Raw genomic sequence first — 20690 nt, forward strand, 5'->3', positions numbered from 1 at the left:
TGAGCAAGTTACTTAATCCCAATTGCTTAAAAAAAAATCCTTTAAGCATCTACTAATATAATCATATGATTTTATTATTTATGTTATTAACATGTTTGGTAATATTTATAGTCTCCCTTATGTTAAGCATATCCTGCATCCTAGTATAAAACCAACCAGTTCATAATTTATAATCTTTCAAATATGTTGTTGTAGATACTTCTTAATATTTTATCTAAACTTATCTCAATGTTTATTAGAGATAATAGTCTATATTTTTCTTTTTCTGCTTTATCTTTCCCTAGTCTAGATATCAAGGTCACACTTGTATCATAGAAAGAGACCAGAAAGGTGCCTTTAATATTATTTTACTGCTACTACTACTATAAGCCTTTTATATAATATTGCAATTAATTGTTATTTGAATGTTTGATAGAATTCACTTATAAATTCATCTGGTCCTGAATTTTTTTTCCATTTATTTTATGGCTTGTTCATTTTTTTCCTGACTGGATTATTTAAATGGTCTATTTTTTCTTTCATTAATCTTGGTATTTTATACTATTGTAAGCATTCCTTTAATTGAAGTTATCAGTTTTGTTAACATATAATTTGGCGAAATAATTTCTAATAATTTCCTGTATTTCCTCTCCAATTAAAGTTTTTTTTTTCATTCTTATACAAGCAATTTGGTTTTTTCTCTTTTTTAATTAGATCAACTGTTGATCAATTTTAATTGCTTTTTTTAAAAAAACTCCCAGCTTTATTAATTCATTGGTGTTTTTGCTTTTAATTTTATTAATTTCTTCTTTAATTTTCAGAACTCCCATTTTGTTATTTAGCTGGAATTTTTTTATTTTTTGTTAAGGTTTTTTTGGTTGTTTGCCCAATTCATTGATTTGGTCTTTCTTTCACTGATGAAAGCATTTAGAGATATAAATTTTCTCCCAGGCCCTTCTTTAGCTGTATCTTATAAATTTTGTTATGTTGTCTCATTATTGTCATATTCTTTGGTGAAATTTTCTACTGTTTCTATAACTTAACCCAAAATCTCTATTCTGTGAAAGGAATGTAATTATTCAGATGAAATCAAGGTCCATAGGATATCCCCCTTCCCTATGTCTTCCTCCACAAATATATACTTTCATCCTATTCACCTCTATTATGTGATAGGGGCAGCTAGGTGGCACAGTGGATAGAGCACCAGGTCTGGAGACAGGAAGACTTGAGTTCAAATCTAGCCTCAGACACTCACCAGCCATGTGACCCTGGGCAAGTCACTTAACCCTATTTGCCTCAGTTCCTCATCTGTAAAATGAACTGGAGATGGAAATAAACCACTCCAGTATCTTTGTCAAGAAAACCCCAAAGGGGCCATGGAGAGTGAATCAACCCAACATTATGTGATAGTGATTTCTTTCCCCCTCTTCCTCCTTTTTTCCCTGTCCTACCATTTTTGTCTTCTTCAAAGACCATCAAAATAGAGCAGAACCATCCATAGGTCTTCTGTCTTTTTTGGCTTTCTTATGACCCTTAAATTATTAGGACTCTGAGATTTTCTTTGTTTCTTATCAAAATGTAAACAATTCATTCTTACATATTCCTTTCCAATTAAACAAATATGTGAATTTTTCTATGATTCTCTTGGCTTTCATGGTTATAATTGAAAATATCTATTCAGTTCTGTCCATTTCCTAGAAATCCTCTATTCCATTAAAGGTCCATATATTCCCTATAGGATTATACTTAGTTTGGGTCATCCTTGGTAGTAATCTTTATCTTTCTCTTTATGGAATATTAACTTTGGATTCTGGAATTTGCCTTTGAAATGTTCCAGGTTCTCCTTTTATTTAACAAGAAGCAGCCAAGTCTTGTATGATAATACTGTGGCTCAGTGGTATTTGAATTCTTTCTTTTTTACTGTTATAGCATTATTTATTTCACATGAAAGCTTTGGTTTGGGGTTATCACATTACTAAAGGGGATTATTTTGGGGTCTTTTTCAGGAGATGTCTGCTGGATTATTTCTATTTTTACTTTGACATCTAAGAGTTCTATGTAGTTTTCATTTATAATTTCTTGAAATGTAGTAGCTAGCTCTTTTGTCATGATTTTTAAATGGTACTAAAATTCATAAAATATCATTTTTGACCTGTTTTTTCAGATCAGTTATTTTTATATAATACTACTCACATTTCTTTCTCTTTTTTCCAATCTTTGAATTTTTAAAAATATTTCTTGTTGTCTTATTGAATCCTTGTTTTCTGTCTGACTTATTCTAACTTTTTTTTGCTTTTTGGAGGGGAGAAAGCAGGGCAATTAAGATTAAGTGACTTGCCCAGGGTAGTAAGTGTTAAGTATCTGAAGCCACATTTGAACTCAGGTCCTCCTGACTCCAGGGCTGATGCTCTATTCACTGAGCCACCTAGCCACTCCAACTTATTCTAATTTTTAGGGCATTTAGTTCTTAGATGATGTTCTCTACCTTCTCTTCTAAGGTATCAATTTTCCTTGCTATTATTTCCTCCCTAGCTATTGAATTTTGCATCTCTTATTTTATTTCTTCCAGGTACTGTTATAATCTTCATATATGGGACATTTTTCCTTAGGAGATTTTCTTCAACTTGTTGTAGGACCACTATCCTCCTCAGGGTTAACTCCTCTGGTCATCTCTTAAATGGTATTTCTTCATGGTATTTAGAGTTTTCCTTGGTTCACTCATCTCATAAATTTCAATATCTAGGTTGGGGCAGGGGGAAGAAAGGGGCCATACTTAGGTTAAACTCCAGAACTAAATGATATGGGTAAGGATGCCTGGTCCTGAGTGTGGTATCCAAGGCCCCCTCCTTCAAGGGGCTCCAGGGCCGCTCCAGTGCTTGTTCTGCCCAATAGCTCCCTCCTGTCACTAGACTTGATGCCCTGCCTATGTTAGAGTTTCCCTGGGGTCTCCCGACCCTGCTGCTGGGCTCAGAGAATACTCTCACTCCTAGGGTGCCACCACAGCCTTAAAAATGCCTATAGCTAGCCTCTATTTAGGTCCTTTCCCCAACCTTTGGGTCTATTAATGCATACCAACCACCTCAACCTCAGTGCTATACCTTCTCTGGAGCTCCTCTAAGCCCTGTTCCTTCCTGCTAAGCTCTTGACTTCATGGACTTTGGAGAGACCCCTGGATAGGCCCTGGTATTTCTCCAACCTGTGGGCTCACACCCCTGCCCAATACTTCACTTTTTGCCTATCCCAGCTTGTTTCTTCCAGGATTTGGGGGGGTCTTTCTGAGGATACCTGGGTTGAGTGGGAAGTCTATAGGCAAGTGTTCTTATTTCTCTTAAGACTGGTGCATTTCCACCCCACTGGGATGTCTGCAAGAAATCTAGGCTCTTTTATATCCTAGCACACTGCCTTCTTACCACTCACCTTATACCTCTACACCTATCCCTCATAGTTGCTTGCATGTTGGTCAAAGGATCAGACAGCCTGTAGACAGGCAATGAAAGTAATGACCTCCATAAAATAAGGCTAAGATTCTTCATATCCCCTTCTATACCCACCTCCAAGTCCTAGAAAGAATAAATAATAACAATAATAAATTATACTTTATAAAGCTCTGAAGTCTCTCTGATTCCAGGTCCAACATTAGTCCCTATGCCATGAACCCAGTCTTCATATTCTCAGTCTCAGGCTCAGATCAATAGTGGTCAAAATAGGCACTGAACTCAGGTGCTCCTTCCCAATAATAATTGTCATTTTGCCATTTCACACACACACACACATCCATCTCATGGATTGGGTCCCTCTCACAGTCCAACACTCTCCTCCTCATAATTAGAGACAGCTTCCTTCAGGGCCCTTGGGGAAAGACAGGGGAGGGGGGCATTGTGGACAGAGTGGGATAAGGGGAGGGACTGAGGAAAAGAGTGGGGACTGGCCTTCTGGCATCCCGGGGGAGTCTCCCTCCTTAATTGCCTGAGTTCTCCAGCTGTCACCACTAACGAGAAATTAAAAACACTCTGACCCTCTGACCCTCTTCCCCAGCCCCCACCTCTCAAAAATGCTCTCTCAGCACAGCCTTCTCCTCAAGGAACATCCACCCTGGGGACCAGGAAATAGTAGATTTGGTCTGGCCAACCTTAGCTCAAGAGAGAAGTTCAGGAATTAGTTAAGGCACCCCCCTGCCCCCACTTCCAGGAACACAGACCCAAGAGCCTGAGAAGGGGGCTCATAGAGCCACCCTAAGCCCAGTGAGGGCCCTGGGAGGACAGAGCAAGGGGGAATAGGAAAGACATTATTTGCAGCAGGAAGAATTGAGATTAGACAATAAGTGGGACTTTCTGACTTGCTGGACCATGTCACCCAGGGAGGGCCTCACCTACTACTTGGGAGAGGGGAAGACTATCAGTTTGTAGTGGTTTGTTTAAACTTTGTCACTGTGACAGGGTGATAAACAAGAAGACTTCTGGAGAAACACAAGTTCTTCAGCCAGGTAGGTGACCCCTCTGGTTAACAGGTGACTGAGGGGTAAGTGAACCAAGAGGATCCCCCCTGTTGATGGTTCCCAGGTTAGAGGCAGTGAACAAATCCCAGGCCAAGCAGGTATGGTGTTCAAAAGGAAAATAGGTATGGATTGAATGAATTTAGAATATATAATTGTCAAAATATTCCTTTCCCTTTTTTCCAATATCCCCCAGCCTTCTCTTCCCTCCTTCAATGCCTCCCAGACCCTTTCCCCCTCCCTTCCTTCTCAGTATTCCTAGCCTCCTCCTTTCTCTCCCAATACCCCCCTACTCTCTTCCTTCTTCTCCAGCACTCCCCAAGTTACCTGCTTTTTAATAGAGATCAGAGTTAAAGGAATAGAGCTCCAATGATGGAATATCAGGCATTAGCCAATGGAGTGGGGAGGATAGACATTCTCAGGATCTCTCAGCCTTCTCTAATTTCTCCCCAACCCCTTTTCCTCTTCTTCATATTCCTTGCTTCTATTTCCTCTTTCTCAGTATTTCTTAAGCCCCCTCTCTTCTTTCCCAATCTACTTCCAACCTCTACCCTGCTTCTCCAATGTCCTTTTAGCTTTCTCCCCTCTCTGCCTCAGTGCCCCCCCATCCTTTCCTCTCTTCCCAGAATCCTTTCTGGCTCCTATACTCTTGAGTTTGGTCAGCCCTACCTAGACAATAACTAGTTGGGCCTCAATGCAGTGCTCCAAGCTTCTACCCTTTCCAATGTTCCCTTCCTTCTCTCTAGTCCCCCCCTACACACACACACACACACACACACACACACACACACACTCCCTCCTTGCTTCAGGAACCAAGAACCAGGGAGCTGGAGTGCCACAGACATCTGTGTGAACTCAGCAATTAGTCCTCCCTGAACTGAACTCTCTGTCCCTCTGAGAACAGGCAGGGGTTTAGGGGGAGGTAGGGGTGCTGACTCAGTGTATTCTTCAAATTCCCTCCTTTCTCCCCTCCTCTGTCCCTATGCCACAAAACTTGCATGTCTAGGACTGATTATAGCTGAGTGCCTCCTCCTCCACTCTCCCCTCACCCCCCACCCACTTAATCCACTGTTCCCCAATCACCACCAGCACCAAATCCCCACTGGCCTAGGTTGCTAGAGACCCTAGGTTGTTATACTCTCCCCTACCCCCACCACACACATGCAGAAGAGAGGTCCTATCTAGAGGGTCGGTGTAAAGTAAGCCACATAGGAAGAGAATGGAGAGCAGGAAAGGCTGTGAAGGGTGATGGAAAAAGAGGGAGTGTGAAGGAGGGATTGAGAAGAAGAAGGAGGAAGGGCTGATAGGACAGCAGGTTATATATGCAATGACGTAGCATCAAGAAAGACTTCTGACTGTGCGCCTCTGGAAATAGATGCTGTTGAGTTCCTGAATCCAGCAAGGGAAAAAAGCAAAAGATTCAGCTCTGTAGACCATCCTGCCTCCTGCTGCCCTGTCCATTTATTCCCATCTCCTACCCTCTGGCTCCCTGAGCACCCTAGACACCATCAAAGAAGCAGCATTCACTGAGGAAAACATGCCTGTCATGGATTTCACCACAAATTTCTGTGTCTGTAGACAGGTCAATCCATCTATAACAAGTCTTGACCACCCCCTCTTCCCTCACTATCACCACATACAGAGCTGACTGCTGGGGTGAGGATATAGAAGTAGGAAAGGAAAAGAGATGGTTCCTGCCTAAGGGAGGTCTTTTAAGAAATACTTTAAGAGGAAAGAGAGGTAAAACAAGTCACTAACCTCCAGCCAATTCTCTAGTCAACAAGCATTTATCCAACACCTACTATATCCCAGGCACTGTGCCTGAGAATAATTAAAAATACAAAAAAAGGCAAAAAATAGCACCTGCCTTCAAGGGGCTCACAGACTATTGGCGTAGACAATATGAAAACCAGTATGTACAAACAAGATAGAGACAGAACAAACTGGAGGTAATCTCAGAGGAAGCACTAAGATGGAGACCCATAAAAGACTTTCTGAAGAAGGTAAGATATTAGCTGAGACTTGAAGGAAACCAGAGAAGCCAGGAGGTGGAGACAAGAAGGAAGAGAGTTCATGGGGCCAGCCAAGGAAAATGTCCAGAGTTGGGAGGTGGAGTTTCTGGTTCAAGGAACAGCAAGAAATTTTATTTACTTTCTTCTAGACCTATATATGTGCCCATCTATCATGTAGTGACTTCTCTCCTCCAGCTGTCACCAAACCCATCTTGGGCCTACCCAAATTTCCCAGCTTTTTAGCCAGATAAGAACAAAGACCTTTCTTCCCTTAAAACATCAAAAGGAAAAAAGTAACACATACATGCACACACACATACCCCAAAGAGTGGGGTGGGGAAGGGGGGAATGATAAAATTAACATTAGATTTGAAGCCTTAGAATCACAGGTTTAGACCTACAAAAGAATTGAGAGGTCATATAGTAAAATGCACACATTTTATAAATGGGGAAATTGAGGCCCAGAGAGGGCCCCTTCCCCATCCTCCCAAGGTTACATACCGTGTTTCCCCGATAATAAGACACTGTCTTATTATTTTTTTGGACAGAAAAACACCAGAGGGCTTATTTTCAGGGAAGGGCTTATTTTAATGAACATTGACAGTAATTTTAATAAACAGGTAAATGTGAACAAAAAGATGTACCTTTATTCAATAATGAATTCAATAAAGAACAGGATGACGCGCTCACTGCTGCAGCTCTGATTGGATGCAGCTTGGAGTGCGGCGTGCGTTTCACTGCGGCGTGCGTTTCACGGGGTGGGGAGGACGGTGCATACAGAGGGTACTGTAATGTAGTGTGTAGCGCAGGGGATCACCTTCACTACAGTAGCAATCTCAATAGGGCTTATTTTCGGGGGAGGGCTTATTTTAGAGGAATCTTACACAGTAAGGGGAGGGCTTATTTTCAGGATAGGTCTTATTATCGGGGAAACACGGTAGATAGCAAAGAAGTACCACCACACAACTTTCTGCTTAGTGAGAAACCTTAACCTTACCTGCTAGCTGAGTGACCTTCAACAAGTTACTCCTCACTTCATTCCCAGCTCTACTCTGGACTTTTCCACTCTCTTCCTAAGAGCCTCCCCTCTTCAAAGATCCCCCTCCCTCAATTTCCAGCTTCCTTTTATGGGCTATATTCTCCCATTAGAATATAAGCTTCTTGAGAGTAGGGACTGGCTTTTGTTGCTTGTATTTGAATTCCCAATGCTTAGCACATTACCTGGCACATAGTAAGCAATTAATAAATGCTTTATCTATCTCTAGGCTTTAGTTTTCCTGACCTCAAAAATGAAAGGGTTGGACTAGATCACAGATAAAGTCCCTTTCAGTTAAGATGCTACAAAGAAAGTTTAGATGGTTAAGATTAAAAGGCATGAAGCTGAAAATTCATTAACCTTGATTTAACCCAATCCCTTGGGCCCCACCCACCCCGACCTCTTTAACCGGTTTCCATCCTCTCCTCCACCTTGCAGTCAGACAAGGGAGGGAGGGAGGACCAAGTGTAACAGGAAGTCTCTTTTGCTGGGACCCATCTACCACTGGGACAGTAGACATAGCTACTGATGGCTCTTGGCAGCTCTTTTTTCCTTAAAAAAAATTATTGATATATTTTGTTTTACATTACCTTAGTTCTCCTTTCCATCCCTCTCCCAAAGCCTTCTCTTTGTAGCAAAGAATAAAAAGGAGAAAAAGAAAAGCTGTTCAGCAAAGTTAGTCAACACATGGACTAAGTTTGGTGTTATATGAGTTGTTGCACACCCCATCACTCTCCATTTCTGCACAGAGGGGAAGGGATGCATTTTTCTCATTTTGTCTTCCAGGCCAGGCTTGGTCATGATAATTACACAGGATTCCGTTTCTTTCTGTTTTTTGTCCTTTCCATTTAGATTGTTGTACTCTCTGCATCAGTTCATATGAGTCTTCCTTCAGTTGTCTGAATTCTCCATAGTCATCCCTTCTTAAGAGTTAGTACATCCCATTATATTCATATACAGCAATTTGTTTCATCATGCCAACAAAGGCTTTATCAGAAAATCAGTTACAATGGAGTAAGGAGAAAGGTACAGGAAAAAAAATAAAATGGAATTTCTTTAAAAGCATCCAGTCTGAAGAGAAGACAGCTCCTGCCCCCAGGGAATTCCCACTCAAAAGAGGAAATATGTCTTTGCCCTCTGGGAGCTGCCACTCAAATAGGGAAGACCCAATATTAATGGAGAAGAGGCAAGACTCAACTACCAAACAGTTAGAAAAACATGGACAGAATTTGTAATAAATATTTATAGAGGCTTTACTCAGGCACTAGGGATACAAAACTGGTGAATGCTCTCAACAAGTTTATAATCAAATGGGAAAAGATACATGATACAACAGAATGAGTCTCCATGTTGGGGAGGGTATTAGGTCTTCATTCCTCCACCAACCCTACTTCTGACTCTGCAGACTTTGCCCCTTTGAGGTTACCTCCCCAATCCCAACCACCTTTTTCAATTCCTTTTGTATGTAATCTTCAAATGATGGGGTACAGGCTCTGGGAACCCTTGAAAACCTCAACACTACTGTTAGAAAGTAAAATCCTTGAGAGCAGTGGCTGTCTTTCTCTTTTCTTGCATGTATATGGTGTTCAAGGAGGACTAGCACCTCTGCTGTGAGGACTTTCCAGTCTTTTTCTGGGCTGCTCACCCACCTTTGGTGTCTACTGGTCACCCAGTTTTCACCTGTAGTTCCAAGACACCACAGTACCTGTAGCAGCCACACCCCAGTAAACCATCTCAGCAGATGGACTAAACCAGACTGCAGGTACTTGACAAGCTTCAAACCCATCAGTGAGTGTCTACCTCCAAGCATATGAAGACTTTCCTTGGCAGAATGGGAAAATGAGAACAATTTTTTTCAATAGCCATGAAGGCTGAAGAGCGCTTAGATCTTGGTCGGACAATGAAGATGCTAAGGTCATCCACTGCATCCCAGGTCAGTGCCAGTCCTCTTGACTATTGTCCTGCCACTGTTCTTCAATGACTCTGGAAGAGATAGTGAAGCTAATGGCTTTGGACAACACTGCCTCATTTAAATCCAATTCACATACAAGTCAAGAAATAACCCCACAGTATCATTGGTACTCTTCAAAAACAAAGAACAAATAACATGTGTATCTCCAGCACTTAACACAGTTAAGATACAGTGGGGAGTGGGGTGAGTGAGGGAGGGGAAACTGCATATGTGGCCCTCTAGGTCCTCAAGTGCAGCCCTTTGACTGAACCCAAACTCCACAGAATAAATCTATACAAGTATTTGTTCTGTAAAACTTGGACTGAATCAAAAGGCTGCACCCAAGGACCTAGAATCCACATAAGGTCTCAAGGCCACAAGTCCCCCACCTTTAGGTAGAACATAGTTATCATTTGATCAATGTTCCTTATCTATTTGAATCCATAGTTGCTTTTTGTCATGATGTGTTTTGTTTTGTTTTGTTTCTCAATTAACCTAACTGGCAAATATGTAACATAGTAGTTAAGAATCCTGGGCCTAGAATCAGGAAGACTTAAGTTCAAACCTGACCTCAGACACTTACCAGCTATGTGACATTGGACCAGTCATTTAACTGCTATCTGCCTCAGTTTCTTCAACTATAAAGTGGGAATAATAATAATAACACTCCCAGGGTTTTTGTGAGGATTAAATGAAATCAGATTTGTAAAGTACTTAGCACAGTGTCTCAAACATAGTAGATACAATAAAAATTCCAGCTATTATTATTATTAACAATAATAATAACAATATAGTTACTTATATAATATGTAATAATGTAACAATACCATAATGACATGAGGGTGGGATCCCTTGAAACTTTGTGACATCACAAAAGGTTCCTCATTCTCAAAGAGATCAAGAATCAATGCACTAGATGAGGTTTTAAGGCCCCTGCCAGCCCTAGCATTATATTCTGCTATACTGAGGAGTTACAGTGCAAAAAAAAAAAGAGAGATCATAAAACTGGGGGACTTCCTCTCCCCGTCTCCTTTTCTGGACCCATCTTCCTCAATGTTGTCAGCAGGCCACAGACCACCACTGGCTGGCATGCAGTGATTCTTGGTTTCCAGGACCTTTGTGTTCTCAAACAGTGACTTTCCTGACTCCTAACTTTAAGGGGCTTGGCAGGGAAGTGGGATTGGGGGTGGGGGTGCGGGAGAGGACAGGGTGGACACTGGGGCTCAGCCCATAGATGTCCTCATCCCTCAGAGGAACCCACAGCAGGGAGGGTTTCACAACTGAACCATCAAGAGAGGCCCATTCTTGGAAAGCTGGGGACAGGACAACTCAGCTCTGAATGGGGAGGGGAAAGAGGTGTGGGCCTCTCTCCCTCAGGCCCCTGGAGTCAGCATTTGAACCATCAACAACACTAGCACAGAGTACATATTATGTTCCACCCCACCCTCCCCACAGGATAAAAGTAAAATGGGAAGAGGAAATGGGGATTTGGATTTTGGATCCCTCTGGACAGTGGGGCAGAAGGCACTTTCTCCCCTTTCCACCTCCCCTCCACCCCACACAAACATATTATGATTGAGAAGCTTAGGAAGCAAGGGAGAAATAAGAGACAGAATAAGAGATCAACTGGCATTCTGGTAATATGAAGGAGAAAGCTATCAAACCCCTCCTAGTCAGGGAGTCAGATGAACACATAGACAGACTGAGGTCAGAGAAAGAACAGTAAGAGATAGGATCGAAACCACAGGCTATTCCAGTACTGGTACTGTCCCCTCCCCCTCCCTTTAGCAGGAATGAGACTACAGTGGGCTTTTGCCCCAAATCTTGGGAGGCCTACAGTTTCTGAGAAGATACCACCTCCTCCAAATCCCTAATACGCAGCATCAGAGAACCACCAGAGATCCCAAAGGGATCTTCTAAGCGGGCACAGGATTTTCTTGATCTGGAGCTGAAAGGAACCTCAGAGGCTGCCTAGTCCAAACCTTTCATTTTACAAATTAGGAAAAGTCCCAAGGTAAGTGACTGGTCCAAGGTTATATAGGCAACAAATGTCAGAGGCAGAGTTTGGACCAAGGTCTCTAATTTAAGAATTGGTACTCTTCTCATTCTAACGTTTTAGTGCAAGCCTCTCTTTTACAAAGGAGGAAACTGAGAGATATCTATGTAATCAGAAATGGGACTTTGGGGAGAGGTTTATAGGAAAAGTTTGGGCTACCACAGGCCTACACAACCTGTGGCTTGTCAAAGGATTTTGGGCAGTCCCCGAAAAATGTAGAGAAAGATATTCCCGGGTCGAGGGTTGTGCAGGTCTGGGCTTCCAGCATCAGTAGGGTGTCCTCTTGTTCAGTCCACCTGAGGCACAGAAAAATCTTTACAATGCTGTCATTAGAGTCATCTATTTCTCTTGTACAAAGTGGTTCCTCACAACAATCCTGTAAGGTAGGTAGTACAAGAGCGATTATCTCCATATGACAAGAAAAGAAATGAGGTTCAGGAAGGTCAAGTAGTTTTCCTAGGTCACACAGAGAGTTATTGTCAGCATCAGGGTTCAAACCCAGCCCTCCTAACTCCAAGGAGGTCTGTCAATCATTCTATGAAACCATGCTACTTATCTGTTTCCTACTACTGGTTTCTCTCTAGCTCCCTTCTCTCTCCACTGTGTACAGATATACTCAGAAGGACATGAGTATGCCCACACATAAACACCTAAATACCTGGACACCCAGACTCCCACACATACACACATATACATATACCCACATCCATATACACATATACACACACATACACAGACATACACCCATACATCCTACATACACATAGTAGGCTGGTTGAGTCATTTTTCAGTCCTGTCCAACTCTTCATGGCCACATTTTCTTGACAAAGATACTAGAGTGGTTTGCCATTTCCTTCTCCAGATCATTTTACAGATAAGGAAACTGAGGCAAACAGGGTTAAGTGACTTGCCCAGGATCATACAGCTAGAAAGTGCCTGAGGCCATATTTGGACTCAGGAAGATGAGTCTTCCTGACTCCAGGACTATCCACTTCACCATGTAGCTGTCCCTATATATACGTATACTTATACGTATGCATATATGTGTATACATACATGTGCACATGTATGTACATATACATGCCCTCACACACATATATACATACATACACACCTATATATACACATACAAACAGGCATGCATACTCATGCATGTGCATACATACACATTCACTGCTTTCAGATCTACAGAGGGGAATGTGGATAATATGGAAAACTTCCATTAAGTCGGGATGGACTTGGACAGCCTGGGTAACAAAAACATGGGTGATCAAATATTTACTGAATTTATGTAGAAACTCCTGTGCAAGGCATTATGGGAAATAATAAGATGAATAAGACATAGCCCAAGTCCTTGACGAGCTTCCAATCTGGTTAGGAAGACATGACATTAACCCATAAACGTGTATCCCAGACACTTAACAAATGCCTGTCGATTGATGAAAATATAACTAATAATATTGAGCAGTACAGAAGTATCAAAGGAGTAGTAGAGACAAAGTATTCCCAGAATTCTAAGAATGAACAGATCAGCGCAGTGTTCTTGGGCAAGGTTTCATGGAAGAAGTGAGAACTGAGATGGTAAAAATGAACAGGGGGGTAGAGGGAAGTAAAATGTAAGTTCTTTAGGGTCAGGGAATGGTCTTTTTTTTTTTTCTTTCTGTGTCTGATGCTTAGAACAGGATCTGGCACTTAGTAAGTCCTCAATTTATGGTTGTTGCTTGCTGACTGACTCTGATAGTGGAATTTGGCATAGTAAGAGGAGAGGACATTCTAGGTAAGGGGAACTGTGTGAGCCAAAGAATGGAAATGGGAAAGCATTGGGGTTCATGAATGGGAATATAGAGAATTTAGAGTGAAAAGTAAGAGATTATTTAGTCTACCCTTCTCATTTTCTAGAGGAGGAAATGAAGTCGAGAGAGACAACTCAGAGTCCCACAGGTACTAAGAATCAAAATCAGGCTTGAAACCCAGCACTATAGATGAAGATCCTCTTTGCTGTCTACATAACCAGGGAGAAGTGCGGACAGCTAAAAATTACTGTTTTCCAAAATACTTCTTCCCAAACTCCTCTTCTCTTCCTCTGGCTGGATTAGCGCAGATCAAGAAACAAAAATCACCATTTCCAAACCAAGATTGAGAATATGTATATGTTCCCATACAACAAACATTAACCACCTCTGGATAATATCAACATTAACCAGAGTTCCATTCTTCCTGCTCACATATGTATAGTTTATAGCTAGAAAGGAGATGGGATAAAAAGCTGGGTTAGAAAAGACACAATCCTTGGCCTCAGTGAGCTCACAGTTTGATAAAGAGATTAAAAACAGAGAGAAAGAGAGAGCAAGTTAATTGTGTAAAAAAAAATGGAAACTAACAGAGTTGAAAGAGCATAGAGTTAAGTAGAGATTAGATTGGTATTTAAACAAAGAAAACCTATAGAAGATGAGTTGTATTTTTGTTTTTTTCCCTTGGGGGTGAGGAGAAGAGGGTTGTCTTTTTTTTAAATGGTAAATTTTGAACCAGACTTTGAAGGAGAAGAGGGATGTGGCTCTTGAAAGAGAAGATGTCTAAGGCAGATGGAATGGCCGGTATAAAGGTCTAGGCGTGTCAGTTAGCAAGATGTATGTGGTAGATGAGGAGCAGACTTTTCTCCATCTGGAGTGGGGAACCTTTGTTAGAGAATTACAAAAGATGGACTTGGTGAGATGAGAGAGAAAGAGGGGGAAACTACCCCCCTTCCTCTGAGTCAGGGAAAGAAGCTCTCCTACTCAGGGTTGGGGAGGGGGGCCTAGAGCAAATCTCCCTTTGATGTGCCACTTCCCATCTTGATGCCTGGATGCTCCCACTGGGGCAGGGTACTGGGAAATAGAAGGTGGGAAGGAGGGAGGGAGGAAGGGAGCCAACGTGGGGGAAGAGCACAACCCGACCCCTGCTTTGCCTCTGGGCCTCTGCTATAGAACCTAATGTTTGCTAAACTGCTGGAGACGGCAAATCTGAACCCCCTCCTCAAACTCCCTCTGGCCTACAAGATCCCACTCTGTGAACAGCTGAAAATTATTGACATTGTGGGTTTGATCCCCATCTGGGTTGGTTAGCTTCCCAAAAAGAAAAAAAAATCTGTACCTCAGTCACAGATTGAGCCCTAACCCTGACCGCACAGTATGACCCCCTGACCCTGGCCACAGAAAGCACCCTAAGCCCAGTCAAATCTGCAGGGGCCAAAGGTAGCCTGGCATGACTGTGGCCAGATCAGTTTGATCAGTCCTTACCCCTAAAGGAAATTTTCAACCAACCCAGAGGGAGTCAAAAGCAATCATCTTCCTTTTTCATAGGGCAGTAAATGTTTACTGTCCCAAGGTATAGTCTATTCCAAAAAGCTCCAGCACAGGTCATTCAGGTCTCAGGAAAGCTCCCCGCTGTGCCCTGAGTCACTGTCCCTCCGGTCAGTCGGAGGCTCCCAGAAACAATGGGCTCCAATTAGGAAATCAGAAAATAGAATTTGCTGCAAAAGAGGGAGGAAGTTATATATATACAGCTATAAGCACTGGATGGGAAGTGAGAGGATTTACGTTCAAGTTCAAACTGTGCTACCTGCTATCCATTAAATTGTGGGTGAATCAGTACCCCGTCAACACCTCAGTTTCCTCATCTGTAAAACGAGACTAGATATTCTCAAAAGGTCTCTCCCAGCCCTAAATTCTATGATTTGATAAACATATATAGGTACATATGCTACAAGCTAAGAAATAAGTATACTGTGTTGGCATATCTTTGTATCATATGCATAAGAAAGAATTTTTATTAATTTTATTAATAACAATAACTAATAATATAGCACTTACTATATGTCAGGCACTGTGCTAAATGCTTTACAATTATTATCTCACTTGATGCTCACAACAACCCTGGGAGGTAGATGCTATTCTTTTTACAGATGAGGAAACCTAGACAAACAGGTTAAGTGACATGTCATACTGCTAGTACATATCTAAGGTCAAATTTGAACTCAGGTCTTCCTGATTCTGGGCCAGCACTTATCTACTACACCAGCTAACTTTTATTATCTGAAATAACTGTGCAAATGACCACCTCCCTTCTTTAAATCAGCACCTTCTTGATCTCTGTGCAGCCTCGACACAGGGATGCTCTCTCGTCTCTGGGTTTTCCTGACACCACTCATTCCTGGTTCTCCTCCTACCTGACTGCTCCTTCTCAGGATTCTTTGCATCCTTCAGATCACACCCAGTCCTGGGCCTTCTACTCTTCTCCCTTTATAGTTCAGAAACTATAGTTTTCTCTCTTGGTGATCTCATCAATTCCTATTGGTTCAATTATCATTCTTATGCAGATAATTCCAGATCTATTTATCTGTTCCTAACCTCTCTCCTGACCTTCACCAACAATCAACAGCTGCCTATAGGACAAACTAACATCCCGTTGACATCTAAAACTCAGCATGTCCAAAACAGGACTCATTATCTTTCTACTCCAAAACCCTCCCTTCTTGCAAATATCCCAATTACTCTCAAGGACTCCACTATCCTCCAAGTTAACAAACTGAGTTTTATCCCTCACACTCACCCCATATGTCCAATACATTGCCAAGTCCTATAATTTATACCTTCTCAGTATTTCTCATATATGTCCCCTGCTCTTCCCTCACACAACCACCACCTTGGTGCAGGCCCTCCGCACTTTATGTCTGGACTATTGCAATCGCCTGCTGATTGGCCTTTCTTCCTCAAGTCTCTCCCCACCTCCAGTCCTTTCTCCACTTGGCTGCCAGCTCCCTAAAGCACACTTCTAAACTCTCTCTCTCTCTCTCTCTCTCTCTCTCTCTCTCTCTTTCACTGTGTGGGGGAAAAGTGCCCATTTCTTCAAAGTAGTCAGAGACCTTTGTCTCTCTCTCTCTCTCTCTCTCTCTCTCTCTCTCTCTCTCTCTCTCTCTTTCTCCCTCTCCCTCTCCCTCTCCCTCCCTCCCTCCCCCTCACACACACACACACACACACACTGCCTCCCCATTCAATAAACAACTCTAGTGGCTTCCTATTATCTCAAGTAAGAAATATAGAATCTTCTCTCTGACTTTTAAAGCCCCTTAAAATCTAGCCCCTTACTACCCTTCCAGTTTTCTTATACCTACTTGGTTTCGTGTACTCTATGACTCAGGAATATTAATTAACCTTCTTGCTGTTCTTCACACACAACTCTCCATCTCCCAACTTTGTCTTTTCACTGCCTGGAATGGTCTCCTTCTTCACCTCCCATTTCTGGCTTCCCTACATTCCTTCAAAATTCACCTCAAATCCCACCTTCCACAAAAAGCCTTTGCCAGTCCCATCTTCACCCTCCCTAAATTTCCCCTCAACTGTTAATGCCTTCCTTCTAAGACTACTTTCCATTTACCCTGTATATATCTTATATATACATGTATGTTAGTATCATGTTTGCATGTTGTCTATCCCATTAGAAGGTAAGCTCCTTGAGGGCATGGGCTGTTCTTTTCATCCCCAGTGCTTACCATAATCCCTGGAACATGATAAGCGCTTAATAAATTCTTGTTGACAGATTACCTCAACAAATACCAGGCTTGTCAATTGACACAAAAATCTGAGTGGTCTCTTGAGGTATTCTTAAGTTCTGGTTCTTCTAGTGTTAAGTACCTGCTAACAGGTCTATGGGCAATAGTGATACAGTGATGGGACACAGGCTAGACACAATCCCTTCCTCAAAGAGTTATACTTGGGGCGGCTAGGTGGCGCAGTGAGTAAAGCGGCAGCCCAGAGTCAGGGGGACCTGAGTTTGGATCCTGGCCTCAGACACTTAACACACACACACACACACACACACACACACACACACACAAACTAGCCGTGTAACCTTGGGCAAGTTACTTAACCCCAGTTGCCCTCCAAAAGGCAAAAAAAAAAAAATTGAGTTATACTCAATAGCTGATCATATATTTATATCTCTATCTCCAGATCTGCTTCCTGGGCATCAGAATGTCTCTTCCGGACAAGAACTGTCTTTACCATCAAAATTGCAACAACTTGGGCAGGAACAGTGTTGTTACACACAAATTTATATATCAGCCTCGGGATTCCTCTAGAGAAGGCACTGTCTCTTCCCTCTTCCCCCACTCCCTATCCCCACTTCCTGGAGGCAGAGACTTTATGTCTATCAATGAATCTGCACATAAACAACTTTCAGACTGGGATAGATGGACTTTAAGAACAGAATGGACTCTGGACATAGAATCATAGAACCCTAAAACTGGAAGCAATCTTACATCTCAGGGCTTAACTCTCTCATTTTACAGATGAGAAAACTGAGGCTCAGAGCAGGCAAATAACTTGACCAAGGTAACACAACTAGTAAGTGGTAAAGCTCCAACTTTAGCCCAGGTCTTCTGGATATGCTCAGTTCATACAAACACCTATATCGATATGGGAGAGAGAGGGAGAGTTTTCCACATTTCTACATGAAACCACCAGGCCACCAACATTCTCAGTGGACACTCAGTGAATACAGCATGACTAAGACCAAGATGCCAACCCATGATATATAATTACAATGTAAAAGCTACTAACATCCCTTGAACGTTTTCAGAACTTTCTGTTGCTAAACAGTGCTTTCCTGTCTAGCCTCACATTTTGTTCTCATGCCAGCTCTGGCTTGTGAAAAAGGAACATCAGAGTAATTCTCCCATTCAGCAGATAGAGAAGTTGAGCCCTAAAGAGAATCGGTGACTAACCCAGAGTCCAACAGCAAGTGAGGAACCAAGACAGGACTAGTGACTTAGTCTCTTACTTCCCAGAAAAGGAGGCTAAGCCCTCACTTCCCTTCATTTCCCTGCCCACCACAATTTGGAGGGGGAATCTCCAGGGTGATGGGGAACAAGGCAGTGGGAAAAGCTTCTCTTGCCAAGGACTTTCTCCTGCTCTACCAGGAAAGTTGCCTTCCTCCCCCCTCTTTCTCTTTTGGAAGCTTATCTCTTTCCTCCTACCATTTCCCATCAGCTCCCAATATCGATCTCTGTCTCTATTCACATGTTCTTTGTTCTTTGCTCCAGCAAGCTACAAGTGGTTAGTACACTGAAGAGGTTTCAACCTTCCTAAAACAGAGCCCAACCTCAGGCATATCCTAACTTAATCCATGGAATGCTGGGGGGTGGGAGGGGAGAAGGGAGATAGGGAAAAGGAGATAAGCAGTTCCTGGGGAAGAAGGGATGGGACTGAGAAAACTTTGGAGGGGAGAAGTAAGAAGCTAGGGGACATGAGGAAAGGACTGGGAAGTATATGAAAAGAGAAGGAGTAGGGACACTGAGAAGTGAGGGGCTAAGAAAACTTGGGAAAAAATCAGAATCTGTGGGTCAGTGGGAGAGAGGGTTGAGAGAATACATGAGAAGAGGGAGGAGACAGAGGAAACATTTGGGGAAGAGTGAGAAGCTGGGGTGATATGGCTGGGTAAGACTGGAGGAAGTGTCCAAGGGAAGGGTAATGGGGGTGGGTGTAGGAAACAACACCAAGCAAAGAAAAAAGAGACTAGGACTGAGGTAAATTGACTAGAGGGAGAGGAATAGGGGCTTGAGAGAAATAGAGAAAGGTTTTTCCTTCCCTACCTCCAGATCAGGGCTGAGGCCCCTTTATCTGGGGCTGGGGGATTAAAGTCTTTAATGAGGGCTCAGAGGCTTAAGAGTTTAGAGGCGATAGAGCTTTTATCCATGGGTTAAGAGTGGGGAGGGGGAGAGGAGGCCTGGGGTCTTCACTAACCTTCCCCAATCTTTCCCTTCCCTGAAGCCTGCCTACCCTCCCCATCCTGCAAATCCTCTGCTCTTTGGCTGACAAAAATGATCCCCTCTATGGAATCCTGAAATAATAGATGCTTTAAATCTTATTTGCATAGTTCTGCCTTTCTCCCCCCCTCCACAATTCCCTCTACTAGGTACCTCCTCCCCCCAGGTCCCCTCTCTCCAAAGTCTCACTACCCCCTCCCTCTTACTAACCTTTCATTCTTGCAATGGGGCCCTGCTTTGGACTTAGGATGATTAAGAAGGTTTGTTGGTCCAAAACCTCTTTTGCCCATTCATTTCCCCTGATGCAGGAAGGTCCAGTGGGCAGCCCTACTTCCCAAGTGATGCCGCAGCTATCCTGAAGAGCCTAGGAAGCTGGAGTTGACCTGGGATACATGATGAGGACTCAACCAACAAGGTAGTCACTTCTCTCCTGATGCTGGCCCCGGCCCTCAGTCCACAGTCTGTTTTCTTGTCTCCTATACATATACATCCTTCACCCTCTGCTCTGAGAAAGGGCTATTGAAGAGCCACTTGGAAGGACAGGTCTGGGAGACAGGAAATGAAATGGTTGGGGGAGGGAGAAGGACAGGGTATCAGAATAAGCATTAGAGAATAATAGATTCCTGGGACTTAGAAACTGATTCCTGGGGATCAGGTTGTAGGATTCCAGGTATCAGGGGCTGGATTTGTGATCCTAGGGATCAGGAGGCATGATCTATGGATTCGGACCTAGGGTTGGGAGCTGGATTTGGGGCATTAGGGACTAAAACCTGGTCTTCAGTTACTGAATGTAAGGTATTTCCTACTGGACTGCCAGTTTTCAGACCTATATAAACTTAATCTGTTTCCAGAAAGCAGAAATAAGACCTATGAATGGGCTTCAGTTTTCAGATCCACCACTTAGTACAAAGCCTTATATGAAGTAGGTGCCTAATTAACATTTATTGACTGAATGACTAACCCATGTGTACCATCAATGTGATATTCACAGTGCCCATGGTGGCTATGAATATGCTGGTGTAGATGTGAATCAAAAAATGTAACAGGCTCTCCTCATGGAGGACAGAACCAAAGCATTTATTCAAATACCAGAAAAACAAGTCCCAAAACCAGAAAGTCAAAGTCATTACAGTAACCACGAAGTTGGTACACATAGTGAATACTCACATTCCCAAGCCTTCAAAATGAAACAGGCTCCCTCAAGCAAGGATCCTCCTCTCTTCACTCACTGTAGCTCCTCAGCCTCCAGGCTGCTTGCTCCCAGCAGTTCTCTTTCCTGGAAGTTCTGGCTGACTCTCAGAAGTTCTCAGTTCTGTTCTCAGAAGTTCTGGCTCTCTAGCTTGGGCTTTTCCTTATATGTGGT

At 42.7% G+C, this 20690-nt stretch overlaps 1 long non-coding RNA gene across 1 annotated transcript; it reads right to left on the reverse strand.

Annotated features, from left to right (window-relative positions):
* Nucleotides 1–8747: 8747 nt before the first annotated feature.
* On the reverse strand, nt 8748–20690 carry LOC138144493 (uncharacterized). Its single transcript, XR_011163971.1, has 2 exons — nt 20495–20690; nt 8748–9502 (listed from the first exon to the last, which is right to left on the reverse strand). It is a non-coding gene; the product is annotated as an uncharacterized lncRNA (long non-coding RNA).

This window comes from Petaurus breviceps, unplaced genomic scaffold (assembly GCF_028583685.1).
Source record: "Petaurus breviceps papuanus isolate PSGF00001 unplaced genomic scaffold, PetGlider_PUasm1.0 90701, whole genome shotgun sequence".
Lineage (NCBI taxonomy): Eukaryota > Metazoa > Chordata > Mammalia > Diprotodontia > Petauridae > Petaurus > Petaurus breviceps.